Genomic DNA, 14,922 nt, shown 5'->3' on the forward strand with positions numbered 1-14,922 from the left:
GACGAACTGTTTCGAGTAATGATCAGGCATGCCTAGCACGCCTTGCGAATCTACTGTAATCAACAGGGAATAAGACATAAACATTACAGTGTGGCGTAAGGGCGGTAGGAAACTAACAGGCGGTAGGTGAGCGGTTGACAGTGGCAATGGTAGACAGACGGACTGCTAGAGCAGATGGACGAGCCATTGAGGGTCACCTATATTATACAACAGACGTATATCTGAACTACGAACCACCATCGAAGGGATTCACAAGATTGTTGAAGCTACGTTGAAGGGTTCGTTGTCGGTATCGACCGGTTTGCCCGCTCGCGCTCAAGGTTATGTTGGTTACATAGGGCAAAAGTAAGAACGAGAGAGCAAGCTGGCGGTGCTGCTGTTGCAGTCAGGAAAGTTTGCGAGGTTGACACAGCCTGCGGCAAGGTTGCAGACGTCATTAGAGACAATACAGAAAGGGAAAGACGAGCAGAGCCAAGCCCAGAAGCAGGAAAAGAAGTCACAGCCCTGGCGACGGGTCGCCAGGGAATGCGGTAAGGTCAGAGTGACCCTGGAATGGTTAGTAGAACTCATACGGGACAGTTTGCTAGGTGTAAAACAATGAGAAAGAGAAACGTGAGGCTTTGTCTCCTGAAAAACCTATCCCGCACGTTTCTATCAGATAGGTACTGTCGTGTAATAAGAAAGGGCAAAAACGTAGGCTATCACAGTCATACTCTGAGCATGTAACGAAACGAGCCCGTTGCGCTATAGAGAAATGTGTACGAGAAGTGTCATTGGATCTACTAGCTTTAGAACAATATGCTATGGGTATTTTGGTTAAAGTATACTATCGCTTGTGTAAGGCTATAAATATTCGGTTAGGTCGCGGGAGTTACCGTGCGATTCCAATCACGTTTAGCTGTTTAGTCGGGCTGATTGCGACATTGTTAGCCAGTGTCAAAAACTGGATTAATTAGTAAACATGAAGATAAATGTGTTCATGATAGATTTACTGAGCAGACCTTGAATTTACATGTTGGCAATAGGAGCGGTTATTATTTTAAGTACTACTATCTACTATCATAAAGACAAGTTTGCAGTGATCTCCTGTACGTCACTACTATTTGTCAATTAGTAGGAACGATTCAGAACGGTCGGGCAGAATCATATGGTTAAAGGAACACTCGAGCTTCCTTCAAGCTAGAAGGACACCATCAGCACAGCGCCAAATTTTCGCTGGTACGGAGAAAAGGTGAATACCCAAGGAAGGATGCTAATCAAAGGAATTTAACATAGCATATAGGATTAAACCTTTCAAGACGATTTCTTTACTTCTAAATCTGACTAAGGATTAAAGGATAACACGAATGGTGAAAAAAACAAAGAAGGGGACACAATAACAGGTATCTCAACTTTACGTTGAGAAGAGCCTCGTCTAGAGTAAGGTGGAAGGACGAATAGGTACCGGGATTGGCAAAATGTCGAGACAGTAATAGTTTTATTATTACTCAGTTGTTCTTTACTTCTTCTTCCCTTCAGAACTCTTCCCGTCCCCTTTGTTGCTTTCTGTTACGGTGTATTAACCAGCATTAACTCGTCACAAAGCATCCTCTTCTCTTGTTTAGGGGATCAGCGTGGCTTGGTGATCCCAGAGGAGTGCCGAAACCATAACGCGATTCTACAAAGTAGTCAGCAGGCAAAACTCTTGGCATAAGTGTAAGTGGCAGATTCGACCTGCAAGCTTCCGCAAATTCCAGGAGAACGGTCTCCTGAGCTGTAGCAGAAAATGATGGAAGAGCGTTAGTCCGTTCCGTCCACTTTGCTGTTCGAGAACAGCTCGAACTCTCGGTTGGTAAAACAGCCACGCGGCGGAACAGGCAAGCGGAAGCACGCTTTGCACCCAGTTAGCGATGCCCTCGCTATTGCAGTGTCCGCACAAAGATGTGAACGAGAAAACTGTGAAGTGAGCGCCCATTGCCGAGCGTGACGTACCTGCATGACGGTGAGGACAAGAGCAACAACGATAATAACACCAACAAGAGCTATGCCAGCACTATCAGTAATAGGGCGACAACAGCAACTTTGCTTGCGATGAGACGAAGGAAGTACAGCACAAAGCGGAGGAGAATGTTGAACACATGAAGAACAAAGGCCGAGGTAAAAAAATAAAGAATTTAGTTTTGTGATCGTGCGTATGGACGTGTGCCTGCGTGCCGGATCGGCCAAGCCGCCCTGGCCGACGAAGGAACGGGGGAAAGAACGCACAGCGTTGGCCCCAACTTCAGTTTTTTTTCGCCCATCTGCACTTTTGGATCACTTATACTTCTATGGTTGGTTTAAACTAGCGACGGACTGTATGGTTTAGGCGCAAGCTAAGTCGGAGTAGTCCTGTTTGGCTGTCGTTGACATTTCTTTTTTGACAGAGAAGAATAGAGTTGAGTTGTGCCAAAGGCTTGTATGCGGGTGTTCGTGCAGTGGAAGCGATCGAGGTCGACCGAGGTCGCGCGTTACTCAAGGGGGCAATGCGCTAGCGAAGACTGTATACAGATAGAGTAACAATTCGAACCTTTCTATGAAACGTTCTGCTACATCCATTACCCCGATGTTCCCGCTACTGATTTTCCAAATGGTCGAAAACCAAGTTTACGGGAGTACCGGGTGAAGATTGAGGAAACCGAGCAAAGTGAAATAAGAATAAGAGGTACTGGCGGGCAGGAGGACAAGGAGGAAAATTAGAATCAAAACGAGAACAACGCTAGAACTGGGACCGGCGATCTTATACAGGAGCGTTTGGGAAAGCCGAATAAAACGAAAAAAATTGGTGCACCATTCGAACGAGACGAGAAAGGCGAGAACACCCCATATAGTCGAGCTTGACCCCCCATTTTTCTACAGCGTGAAGAAGGGGGATGACTGATTGGCTGCCTAGGGAAAATATGTCGATGGTAGGTTTGCTTCAATCGCTCAGATGATAAAGATAGTTGGCCCTTTATTAGTATGTCATTGAATACAATCAGAAAATTCAGTGGAGTAATAGAATAACCATCTGCTCACCTAGTTCTGAAAGACATACTATACCTTGCTGTAAACTGAAGATTATCAGAGTACCTGAATAATGCATTAATAATAAAAATTGAAAAAAAAAATGGGTTTTATATTATCCAACGGCAGTGCTGAAATAGGCCCAGTTGTATATGTTTACTAGCCTTAACTATACGAAATAGAAGTATTGATCAATTGAACTTTTCCAAATGCTATGAAGATACGCTCGTGTTTCATGCTGACCTCATACCTAACGTGATATTGTCCGGCGCATTTAGTTCAACGATATATGCTGCAGAAAAATTTTTTGAGATTTGCTCCAACTGCGTCTTGTAGTTCTGTTATACGTTCTTTTATACTTACCCGCTTTTGAGTCAGATGTCGCGCAGCTAGATTATGAAGTGCCGCTTGGCCTGTATTAACATATATATTTGTCAGCCCATGGAAGTGAGGCTTTTTTCGTAAATGAATAAAGAACGAAATTACCTAGAGGGTTCAAGGGAAGTTCACCAATAGAATATACGCTGGCGTACTTACCGTAGACCTTTCGAGACGTTCTGAACAAACATGTAGTTTGCTTATACGTGTACATCGTTCGAAACGAATTTCAAAAACCCTTTCCTTTACATACCTAAAGGCTGACCGTCTATGCTTTGGAATACGTTAACGGAAATTGACAGTGTAATTTTTCATTCATGTTCCCGCTTAACCCGTTGCAGTCGAAGAGTAATTTACAATAGGGGCACCAGACGAAGACGAAAATTTTTATCTTTTTTCAAACAAACTCAATGTTTATACGGTAACCCTAGTTATCGCTGTTACTTTACGAACATCTATAAATTAATTCAGCATTTTTCTATTTACAATTTTACACATATAAAAAAATGTATCACTATCAAGTCACAATCGTCGTGCAGCATTTGTCATTGAGCGAAATTAAGCCAACCACCTCCGGCCTTTTCAGCCGAAGGTTAAACTACCCAAACCACTACGATTCCTACACAATCCAAAGCAAAATGATGCTTTCCTTTTTTAAATGAAGTCTATCGATTATATCGATCTCTTGATAAAATAATCTCTATTCAATGGTTGAGGAAAATGTTGTCTGCTACTTCTACGCACGCTATTCTAATCTATGATAAGCGAATATGTGTATGGTTATTCTATGTTTCCCCGTAGACGTCACAAGTAAAGCTACTAATTGAATTAGAACAAAATGCAATTTTGTATGAAAAAAACACACAAACATATTGTCAGCTAATCTTGCTCGTCTGACATACGCATAGACAAGTAAGGAATAAAGGAAACCAGAGGCCGTTGGCCGAGAGTTGGAAACCAGTTATAACGGTAACTTGTCTCTCGGCGGTATCCTGATGCCAACCGAAAAAGTTCAGCCGACCCAGCTCAGGTTGTTACGCTGGTACAGGAGATCGAGAACGCGCGATTACCTCAATGGGTCAAGAGGCCAAACGTCGAAATGACGTTTTGCAAAGAAAAGAGAAATGGTATATGGAGAGGAACGTCGCAAGAAGCCGGTGCACGAAGAAGCGCAAACGGTTAGATTTAGATCATGTCAGTAAGACGAAGAGCCCCGCCGCTTGCCGGTGCTTGTCGCCAAGTTAGTTTGTGGGTGTATCTATGTGTACATGAACATATTGCAGTATTTCGGATGGAGAGGTATCTGAATAATGTCCTATTTACACGAGCATGCCCGGACGGAAAACAAAAAACGTGTATAGAAAGGGTCTGCTTGCAGGTGACACAAGCCAACAGGCTAAGGAACGCCAGTGTATGACAATACTTCTCATTTATACGCCCAATCAGATAAGGTTTTATAGCTGAAAGCAAGCCTGTACGGAAAACGACGGCCAACAACTCAGCCGTTTTCGCTTCTTTTCTTTCACATCCAGCAACGTGCAACAGCCACTAGGAGCCCTATTTTGCCCTATCACACGCTTAGTACGACCTATATATGACCGGCTACTACAAAACGGATGCAGGCTAGAGACATGGCCTACAGTTACAATTTCCTTTTGGAACGATAATCTTAAATTCAGATGAACTATTCGAACAGGTGCGCATTTATTTATTGGTAATGATAACAATTTGTCAAACGCATTTTCCGTAATTTGTTTTACCTCGCTGTGAAGGTCAAATTCAGGATCAGTTCACATAATCTACTATCAAAGCCTAATCCTTAACTAGGTCCTCAATGTCATACTACTTGTTTATTACATACAGAATCCCCCATGCAGTATCTTGATACATAGCCACAGTAACAGGAAATGTTAAGTGTCTATAAATTTCGCCGTCAACAGAGGCATAGCGAAGTTGTATGATGTGCTTTTCTAAGGTCAATTTGGGTCGCTAACAATGTTTTAGAGAAAAGCATTGTTGTCAATTATACGTTTTTTTAATAAACTAGGCGCACCTGTGTAGCGTAGTACCATTTGGATATATTCTTTTAATAGAAAGTTCAAAACCAACTGGCCGACCTATTGCGCTGCACTGAAGATGATATCAACAAATCTGATGACGATAAATCGAACTGTTAATTTCGTACATTTTATAGTATAAAAACGTCTTATGCTAACCAGGCATGCAAATAATTTATTTAGGATTTAATTAATCAGAATATTTAATCGAGAACCTTTTTCCAGTATTACAGGAAGTTGAGCCCAGCACTCATTTCAAACTTTGACTTATCATATGTGGCTCATGTAATTTCGTAGGGCTATGTATATACACGGCGTTCATCAAACTTCACTAACGTGCTTATCCTTTGTTTCTTGTCACGGACAGTAGGATCGACATGGATTTCGCAACTTAGAAGGTCGATAAAAATATTGATGAGAATATATAGAAATTGAACCTAGCTCACAGAACTGACTCACGTTGGAAACTTAACCCAGACACACTTGAGCCCTCCTGTAAAAAGTCAAGCAATACGAAGCGCGGTAAATATAGCCGTAATCTTATTTCTACATCTCTTAAACGACATTTTGATAGAACAACAACAGTATAAGAAGTCAGTCGACGTTCACTTTTCGAGGCTGACTCTTGTGACCATACTTCAGATCGTATCCGCTCGTTCGAATAACACTGAGCTTTGTGTCATCACACCGTTTTTCGCCTCCGTGCTATTGTATGGCAAGTCCCCAAGCTCATTTTATTACAAACGTAGCCATCTCAGTGGGTCTGCGTTCACCCTGTGGGACTTGCCCTTGCAAGAACTGGGGTTTGAGAATGGGCTTTGCTGTCGGGCTACAATCGTAGCCCGACAGCAAAGAAGCATAACAGCCGCGACCGACCCTGTTTCCGGATCGACTGGCATGGAGCGGTACGCCGAACGACCACAACGCGATGTCGACTCACACGTGACGAAGATGCGTCATCGGCCTTGACGGCGCCCCATTGTCTCCAGGAAGTTTCTCCCTCTCGTGAGCATTCTGACTCTGATACGCTCTTCCTCGTAGCAACGTCACTTGCAGCGAAGGACTGACAAGAATAAGGACCTAACACGTGTAGCAAGAGGCCTAAGAAAGAGATGAGAAGTGGACATGGGGAGTAATTGACGCCAACACATTCAACGCACAAAGTGGGACACCCCAATGGTCGGCACAAAGGCTTAATACCTTAGTGTCAGCCGTGGAAAATCAAGACGAAAGTAGCACACTTGCAGAGAATAACAGCATCAATGAGGGCCTGTTAACGCGACGTTGTATCATCCTCAACTTCACTCGAGGAGACAAAAACCACGTATCAGAGGACGTATCAGAGAAAAGAACGTATCAGATGCTAAATTCTATTGAAGGGGGTGATCCGGCAAAACAGTCGGGTGACATAGACGAAGCAAAGTGTACATAAATGCTATAACGTTAACGTGTAGATGTCAGTTAGCTCAGTGGAGTCCAGTGTACAATCTGTTCGAGTATAGAATAGCAGGAACGTAGTTGTTAGATAATAGCCTTGCACACCCAAGATACCCCGTGCAAACGTTTCCATTTAAAACAATAAGAATATGACAAGCCATTACGGCAGCTTGTGTCTAAGTTGCTTGAAGGCATACATGTGTGACGGAATGTTTAAAAGTATAAAAATAATTTAAAAATAGAATGAAACAATATATCTAAGCCAAGTACCAGCTTCATAGCATAGAATCATTATGTTACGAGCACTAAGTATAACGTAGAAAATAATGATTCATTTAAATCAACTCAGATGCAAGTTCACATTTAAATTAACATAAAATGCGTAAAATGAAGAAACATGCAGACTTATTTCAGCTGTACTTATGGCAAATCAAACTTTAGGACCTTCCCAAAATAGGACGTTTTATCAATCTTATTAGCAAAATAATATAGTATCATTTACTAGCGTTTCTTATACGGAACTATATGCCTTATACGAGACTCTTCTTTCATTATCTTCTAACGAAGAAAAAGACCGCAACCCGGTGGCGATCGACTCGGGAAAGTTTAAGAGCACGACAGCGGAGGGACACCAGCATAAGAGCGTTCTTTGGTTTTGCTTTGTACTAGTAGTGAGGCTGCTACTGCCGCTGTGGTTGCCGTCAGGCACAAAACTGTTGATGCAATGGCCCGCGCCCTTGGCAGCCGCAAGCCAAGACGTCGTCCATGTCATCCCATCCACTGAAATGTTGGGTATTAAAATAGGCATCCATCAATCTCACAGGTATCTAAGGTAAATACCAATGTAAGCGGAGAGAAGGATCCGCTCGATTAGCGCCACTGCACGCCATTGGCCTTGAGTATGCTATACTTGGATCTTCGAAACACTGTCGTTGGTCCAGTCGAAGCTACAGCATACAGGTAGAGCACAGAACACAGGAAAGGGTGCGCCGAGTAGTAGCGCTTCATTGACTCATTTCGCCTAGCTTCTCAATGTTTAAAAGCTGTAAGGACAACAACTCTACAGATAATTGACTGCAGTAAGGACGGCCCACATTAAGCCAATAAGCTGCTAAGAAGTGGTTCAAACACGAATAAGATGAAGACAAGTACCTTTATTCGTACATCTATATCCCTCTATCCTTCGTTATCTGTTATGCTGTCGGCGCATTCTTTCATAATAAAGTGCATCCAATTATCCACAAAATGATATAACATAACAGCGGGAAGCAAGTTTAAACTCTCCTTTCTTCGTTTCAACGTGGGCTATGGCTTTCGCTATAATTACGGAGCTGCTCCCTCCCCGACCCTACCTCAATAAAGAAATATATCACGTATTATTAAGCTGTGAGGCGGATCTCAATCTGGACAGCAGCATTGGTAGCGTGTCGTATTGGCCCATTGCCGATCTAGATTAGCACACAAGGCTCTGAGTCTTGTATACCTTGCCGAGACAACAATGCGGCAGTGTGCTGGCCGTGAGCCGCGGATCGCAAGCCGCATCTTCATCCACTATCCACCCGACAGTTTCTTAAACCCGAAGCAGCCATTCTGCTGTCGCACACCTTTCTCTCATTAGGTGAGGATGAATAGGACGCTACAGGGGGAATAGGGGGAACTCCGCAAACATACGTTATTTCACGCGCCGTGAACTGGGTCTTCATTTGCCTTCCAAAGCCTTTTGGTCCTAGCAAAGGCCGCTCATAATGTGAGCGGCTAAAGGGTCGACTCTCAAGAAAGTACCGCCGAGACGTCACTAAGACAGGGAAAACACACAAGACGGCAGAAATTCGCCCTGCGAATAGCGAAGAGCCGGTGGAAGTGGGAAGAAGCTGCGGGGGAGACACACGGTGTTGTGTCGCACTGCACAAACAGGAGTATTTCTGCTGCTATCGCTGCGACTATTACTCTATCTGAGAGACAGAGACGCTTCGTCAATGCCGCTACTGGTACCGTAATGCGGCGAAGCACATAAAGAAATGACGGTCGAGTCACGTTTTCCTACTCCAGCGCCGTTAAGATATTCACCCTGACTCCCACTCGCCGACTGCGACCCCTTTCCGCCAGTTCGTCCCGTCCACACGCCAGCTATCTTTCTAAAACGCAAGCCTAATTAACTCGACGCTAGCAGTGGTAGCACCGGTGCACCCAAGAAGCCGGAAGAAGAGTCGCTTTACCGCGGTCGCAACGGTCGTCGCCACCAGCGGCAGCAGCTCGGCTGCCTTGCTACAACTCAAGCACGCTGCCCAGGCTTTTGAGAAGAGAGACACCACATTACCTACAATCTTGCCCTACCGTATTCTACCTCGTAGGCGTGTTCGTCTCCTAACGTCGCCTTCGTTACTACTCTGGTCCCTGGAAGAAAAAAATCCTTTCAAGGGAACCTTCCCATTCGCTTTAGACAACTCCAGCCCTCAGTCCCAAATTCGATACTCTGGCTTGTACGCCCTAACCCACACTTCACCCTAATACCCACGACAGGCGACGGATACAGACCTCAGTGTGCGCCAACACACCCCTGCTGCAAGCTCAAGCAGAAAAGTAAGCTGCTGCTTCAATCCCCAGGTTGACCCCCAGAATAAAACGCCCCTGCTCTTGAAGCGGAACCCTCTCCCAAACCGTCTTCATACGATGACTTCCGCAGAAGGGAAGGATGGATAAGCAAGATCGGCGACATCGGATACTAGGAAGTTACGAGGAGAATGTTCTCCTCCTTGAACGCTTGTATATATTTAACTCTTTCCCGCTCGCCTTGTATAAATTATACTGTCATGTTGGAAGTTAGGGTATGATGGACAGCCAGCTGACTCTCAGGCAATTTGATGCAAAAATCCAGTAAGATAGTTAGCTATGAGGGACAGAGACGAAGCTGAAATCTCTCTACATTATAGCAATGGCCAATTGTGATAAAATGCCGTAAAACAACCAGACAAACAAGAAAAAAATTTCAAAACTGAACTATGACGCACTTAATTAAGTTACAATACGTCTAGCTCTATATGGGAATACGAAACAATGCGAAGTGATCAAGCTAATCCTGTTTGTTAATAAGCTGGAAAGAATAGTGCGCGGACGTACAAAACAGTCTGGAAGGGTAGGATAGAGCACAGTATGTGACATAGGGGGTCAGCCCCAATTCTGACTGCAAATCCTGTGTCGATTTTCGCTAAACTTCGCACGTGCCTATTTAAAATAGTGTTAACAAATTCGGCCTTGCTAGTAAGTAGTAAAAGTAGAGTTCGAAAACACTATCTTCAGCATAAATCAACAAGATGCCAAAAAAAAAAAACAAAGTAAACAGGACCTATGCGCTCAAAATCGCGACACGACATCGGTGTGAGCGTTTGGAAAGTTGCGTGTGCCGTATTCCTCGAGCACACAACAAGAGGGAATATCTTATATTTTGGGCTACTGGAACCAAACCATCTGCTTGGAAAAATACATATGGGAAAGGCACATAAGGGACGATCAGTGTGACATCGATGGGTCAAAGCCAACTGAAGCGGATCATATCGAAATTATCCGGACTATCGACTCATATCTAATCATAGTTACTGATATCGGTCGCATCAATGAGCGGTATACTTGTCGCGGTGCTATTCATTGGGCTAAAAACATTACCGTAGGTACGAGAATCCGTTAAAGTTTCTCCAGTACTTCGAAGAATCAAGAAAAGCTAAATTCTGGTTATCTTCTTACAGTCTATATATTTTCTATATATACTTACAGTCTATATATTATGATAATAATATTATCTGGACCATAAGCGGCCTAACGAGGTAATCAGCTCAAAAGTGATTAAGTGCAGTATAAACTTGTGCTGCAAGATTGATAGGTGACAATGCAACTCATTGTTGTATTGAATTGTCCTATGCACCTTCATTACTTCAGATGCTACGCAGGATAACTGACACCTTCGACAAGAAGCAAATAGAAAAGCTTACAACTATTCAATTAGTGATATTAAAACTCTTAGAAAATATATATCAGTATGAATGATGCAGTACTATTGAGAGACACCTGTGATTAATGTACGACAAACGATAAGGAGCACTCCCTCTAAATTAATTTACCTTTTAGCAATTAAGCTATTTTCTTCGAAGAAGGTTTTATCTTGAAATCTTCAAGCTGATTCCGTATATCAGTCTAAAACTTGAAAATTATTGTACTATGTCAGATAGTGGCTGGTAATTGAGTGTAGAAATTGCTTCTAGCGGTCCCAGACACCCGCTAATATAAGTAGACTGGGACCAGTTAATCTGTAATTGAGAAACGAGGACGAAAATGGCGCGAGCACTCTATCGGACTGATAAGATCCTTCGTAAATCCACTACGATTCAAAATGAATTAACGTTAGGTAGACAAGAGAAAGTGGGAGAAATATATAAGTAGAATCCTCTAAGCAATATCAGAAGGACTACAGCCGGCTGACGTCACCGGTGTACAAAAAAATGAGGATGGAAACCGAGAAAGGAGACTCTAGAAAAGGCTCGATGCAAGCTAGAGATCTATATTTAAATAGCGTAAAAGAATAACTAGCAGGTGGAGGATACAACGATAAAGGCTTATTGCAAATTTTTCTGTCTAACAGAACAACCACTGAAATCATCGAATAAACTGTGCGCTGAAGGCGTAAAGGCGAGGTCCTGAAAAGATACCCAGTTGAGGCGCCTATTAAGTATTCCGACAGCTTCCGACAGCTGCCATATTTTATTTCAGCTTACTGTGCCGTTACGTTGCCTGATAGATAGATTGCCTATGCGTAACGTGTCGAACATCATTTTTACTGAAACCATAGCTAATTAACCTATTGAAGGTATCGGAACCGACCAGTTTTAGCCATTAAAACTAAAATACAGATGGGAAGGAAACAATTAGTCTATAGAGTCATCGTTATGACGATCTATTACATATAGTCGTAGCTATTCCATATGATCTTACTTCGAGTCACTCTCTAAATATAATCGTTATTATTATTTGTGGTAAGTTATAGAAACGAAAGGATGGCCAGGAGAATAGATAAAATCAACACCTCTAAGTTTTGCAGCAAATCAATAAAATCTAGCTAAAGTATTCAAATTAATTATCTAAAAACAGTACATAACTTGAGTAGCGTAACTGCAATAATGGATAGAATATCGTGTGATATGGCTTTAGATTCACCCGATAGAAATTAAATTATTACGGAAAAACAGGAGCCTGCCTTCAACATGTAAGTGTTGTCAGGAAAATCAGAAAGTTCCTCAAAATGATACTTTTCAAAATTACGATCATGTTTACAAAGCACATACACGCAGAAACATATACTGGTTGATAAGATGAGTAAGAGAAATAATTGGGTATTCTATGATGAAATTAGTGACGATAACGACAGCAATGTCTAACGATATATGGACAAAAAAGGTTGCGTGTACGTAACACTACGATCACATAAGTAAATATGCTACTTTTGCTCCATTAGAGCGACTGCATCAAACTTGTTGGCTGGCTTACAACAACTCGACGTTAGAAAGTGGCTTCAATTAAGTTCAAGCCCAAAATGGTCTATCGTCAGAGAGAGCCTCTCGCTTGATGGACTACAGAAGTGATAAGAGAAAACGCGATCGAGTCCATATAAGTTGCAGTCGACTTTAGCCTATGTCCCTATGGGATTTCTCTGCGCCTGTTTTGGGTATCTATCCCTCTAGCACACGTCAAGCATGGCTAGGCAATTGATTCGATACCATGAGTGGCGCTAGGAAACTTTTAGCCAAAAACGTCTTTTTTCCCCAGCCCTCAAAGCTTGGTCGTCGGTGTTTACTGTGACAGTGGCGTCCATAAACTGTGGCGCAAAACCCGATGCGAAACAGGCTGTCACAGAGATCCATCTCAACGTCCCTAGCCACTACCGCAGAGAAAGATTTTCCGCACTGGAAGAACAAACTACTTTGCCTGCTCACATAATAGTAGATGCACTCAGCAAGTGCGAGAGATGAGCGGAAGGACTACGCAATGATAAAATTATATAATTGACTCTTAAGTAAGCATTTACGAAAAGGCTAGATACAAAATGTTTTCGAAGTTTAGTATCAGATCAAAGGTTGAGAGTCGGTTCATCGAAAGACGCGGGGTGGAATTCAGCTATGTAAAAAGAAGGCATCAGATAACGGTTTTGTTGCTGGTACATAGCCATTGTAACAATATTTTTTGCAGGGACATATATCAGATCTGTACTAAAAAATTTTTCTTGCATTTTTAGATCGCATAATGATATCAATAGTATAGATTATAAATATGAAATTATTATTATTATATATCGTTGTCGATCTGTTCCAGGAAAACAACGTTTTTCAGATTGTTTCAGGTCATTTCATTGGGTCCAACGTGAAAATATTCAATGGCGGCACTGAGTGTCGCGACAAGGAACCAGTTGTCTCGCTAAAATTAAGCAAGAAAGCTACTGAGCGAAATAAATAAGTCAAATAACAAGATATCTAGTTAAATAGACCTCCATCATAGCTATTATATCTATGGTCTTCTGATACCGAACATTCTATTGAACTGGTTATCTGTTAAATATCTGTTAACGAAACAGAAGGCTAAAGTATGCCAAATTTTCCGATACTGCTATAGAATCCAAAGAGAAATTAGAGCGCATTGCCTCACGGTCTATTTCCTCATAAAGCTGGCTCTGTTCCGTGCTGTGTCCTTAGCTTTTTCAATATGGAAGATAAAAGTCTGTCCTATCGCCTTGCCATATACATATGTAGTATATACCTTTCAGACGGCTATTAAGTGTTTCTAATGTTCATAACGTTAGACTTCAACATCATTTTTCATAGGGTTTATATTAGATTAATATAATATACTTCACCCGTACCTTCGAATACAATTTATGGCTGATCACTTATTGACATGCACGATTATTGGTGAACCATGTCATGTAACAAGGAAACGTCCAAGCACTAACCCACGCAGTAGCGATTGTGTCAAGTTCCACAGCTCACGCACCGGCTTGTGATACGCAGGCATGCCACAGGGGAGATAGTGGTACTCGCGCATGGCATATCGTGCTACTCTATGCGCTAATTACGGCTGTGCATACCTTTCATGCATAGTTGATGATGTAGCTTATGCAGAAGAAATTAGGATTCAGGTCTGCCAGTTTGTTCATCTACTACCATACAAATTGGAGATATACTGGGATTTCAGGCCAGGTCGAATCCTTTTTTGAAATTCTTTAAAAGGTGTCTCGCCCTCTCGCACAGTAGGTATGCGAGCCTATTTTTGTTGGAGATCTGCTTTACTTTAGACACACTTGGAGAATACTAACTCGATCCTATCAGAACGATAGACTTTTATCGTTGTTATTATTTAGTTTATTTATATAAGTGTTACGTTGTAAGTTGCAGTGAGGGCCATCTTGACGTCGAATAGGAAAGATGCTTTTTTTAAAGACAACCGAGACAGCATGTCCATGACCAACGCCGCTGCTAATAATTTTGCGTTTTTTTGTCAGGAAAAATGTATCAAAGAATTATATATGTTGTGTACCTGTGTTGTATTGTTTATGTATACTTATTCAATTAAAAATACCTATGTGCAATTAAACTAACGTCAAATAAGTAATTTCCATTAAGCCTAAAATGCCGAAAGAATTTCTGTTGATATTCCTATAATGCCCGGTATTAGCTTCTTTCTAATAACGATGAAATAAGGGTCGTGTTGTCAAGAAACGAGCTATAGTTATCTTTTACATTGTGTAGGTTTTATAATAAGGTCTAAAAAACCCACGACAGCCATAAATTGACAATACACTATGGATTCGTAGGCAACCATTAAGTTAATGTAAAGCTCCCTGTTACCACATTGTCTAAAGTGATTAAGTTCGTGTGCACAAAATTGTTTGTATCATTACAGATTTACATGCAAACAATATAGTAGCAATAGAGTGTATCCACCCCACGCGTCAGCTCTCTCTGTAGACGTAGGAGGCTTAAGTCGACTCTAT

The sequence above is a fragment of the Varroa jacobsoni genome, unplaced genomic scaffold (assembly GCF_002532875.2).
Source record: "Varroa jacobsoni isolate VJ856 unplaced genomic scaffold, vjacob_1.0 scaffold_921, whole genome shotgun sequence".
Lineage (NCBI taxonomy): Eukaryota > Metazoa > Arthropoda > Arachnida > Mesostigmata > Varroidae > Varroa > Varroa jacobsoni.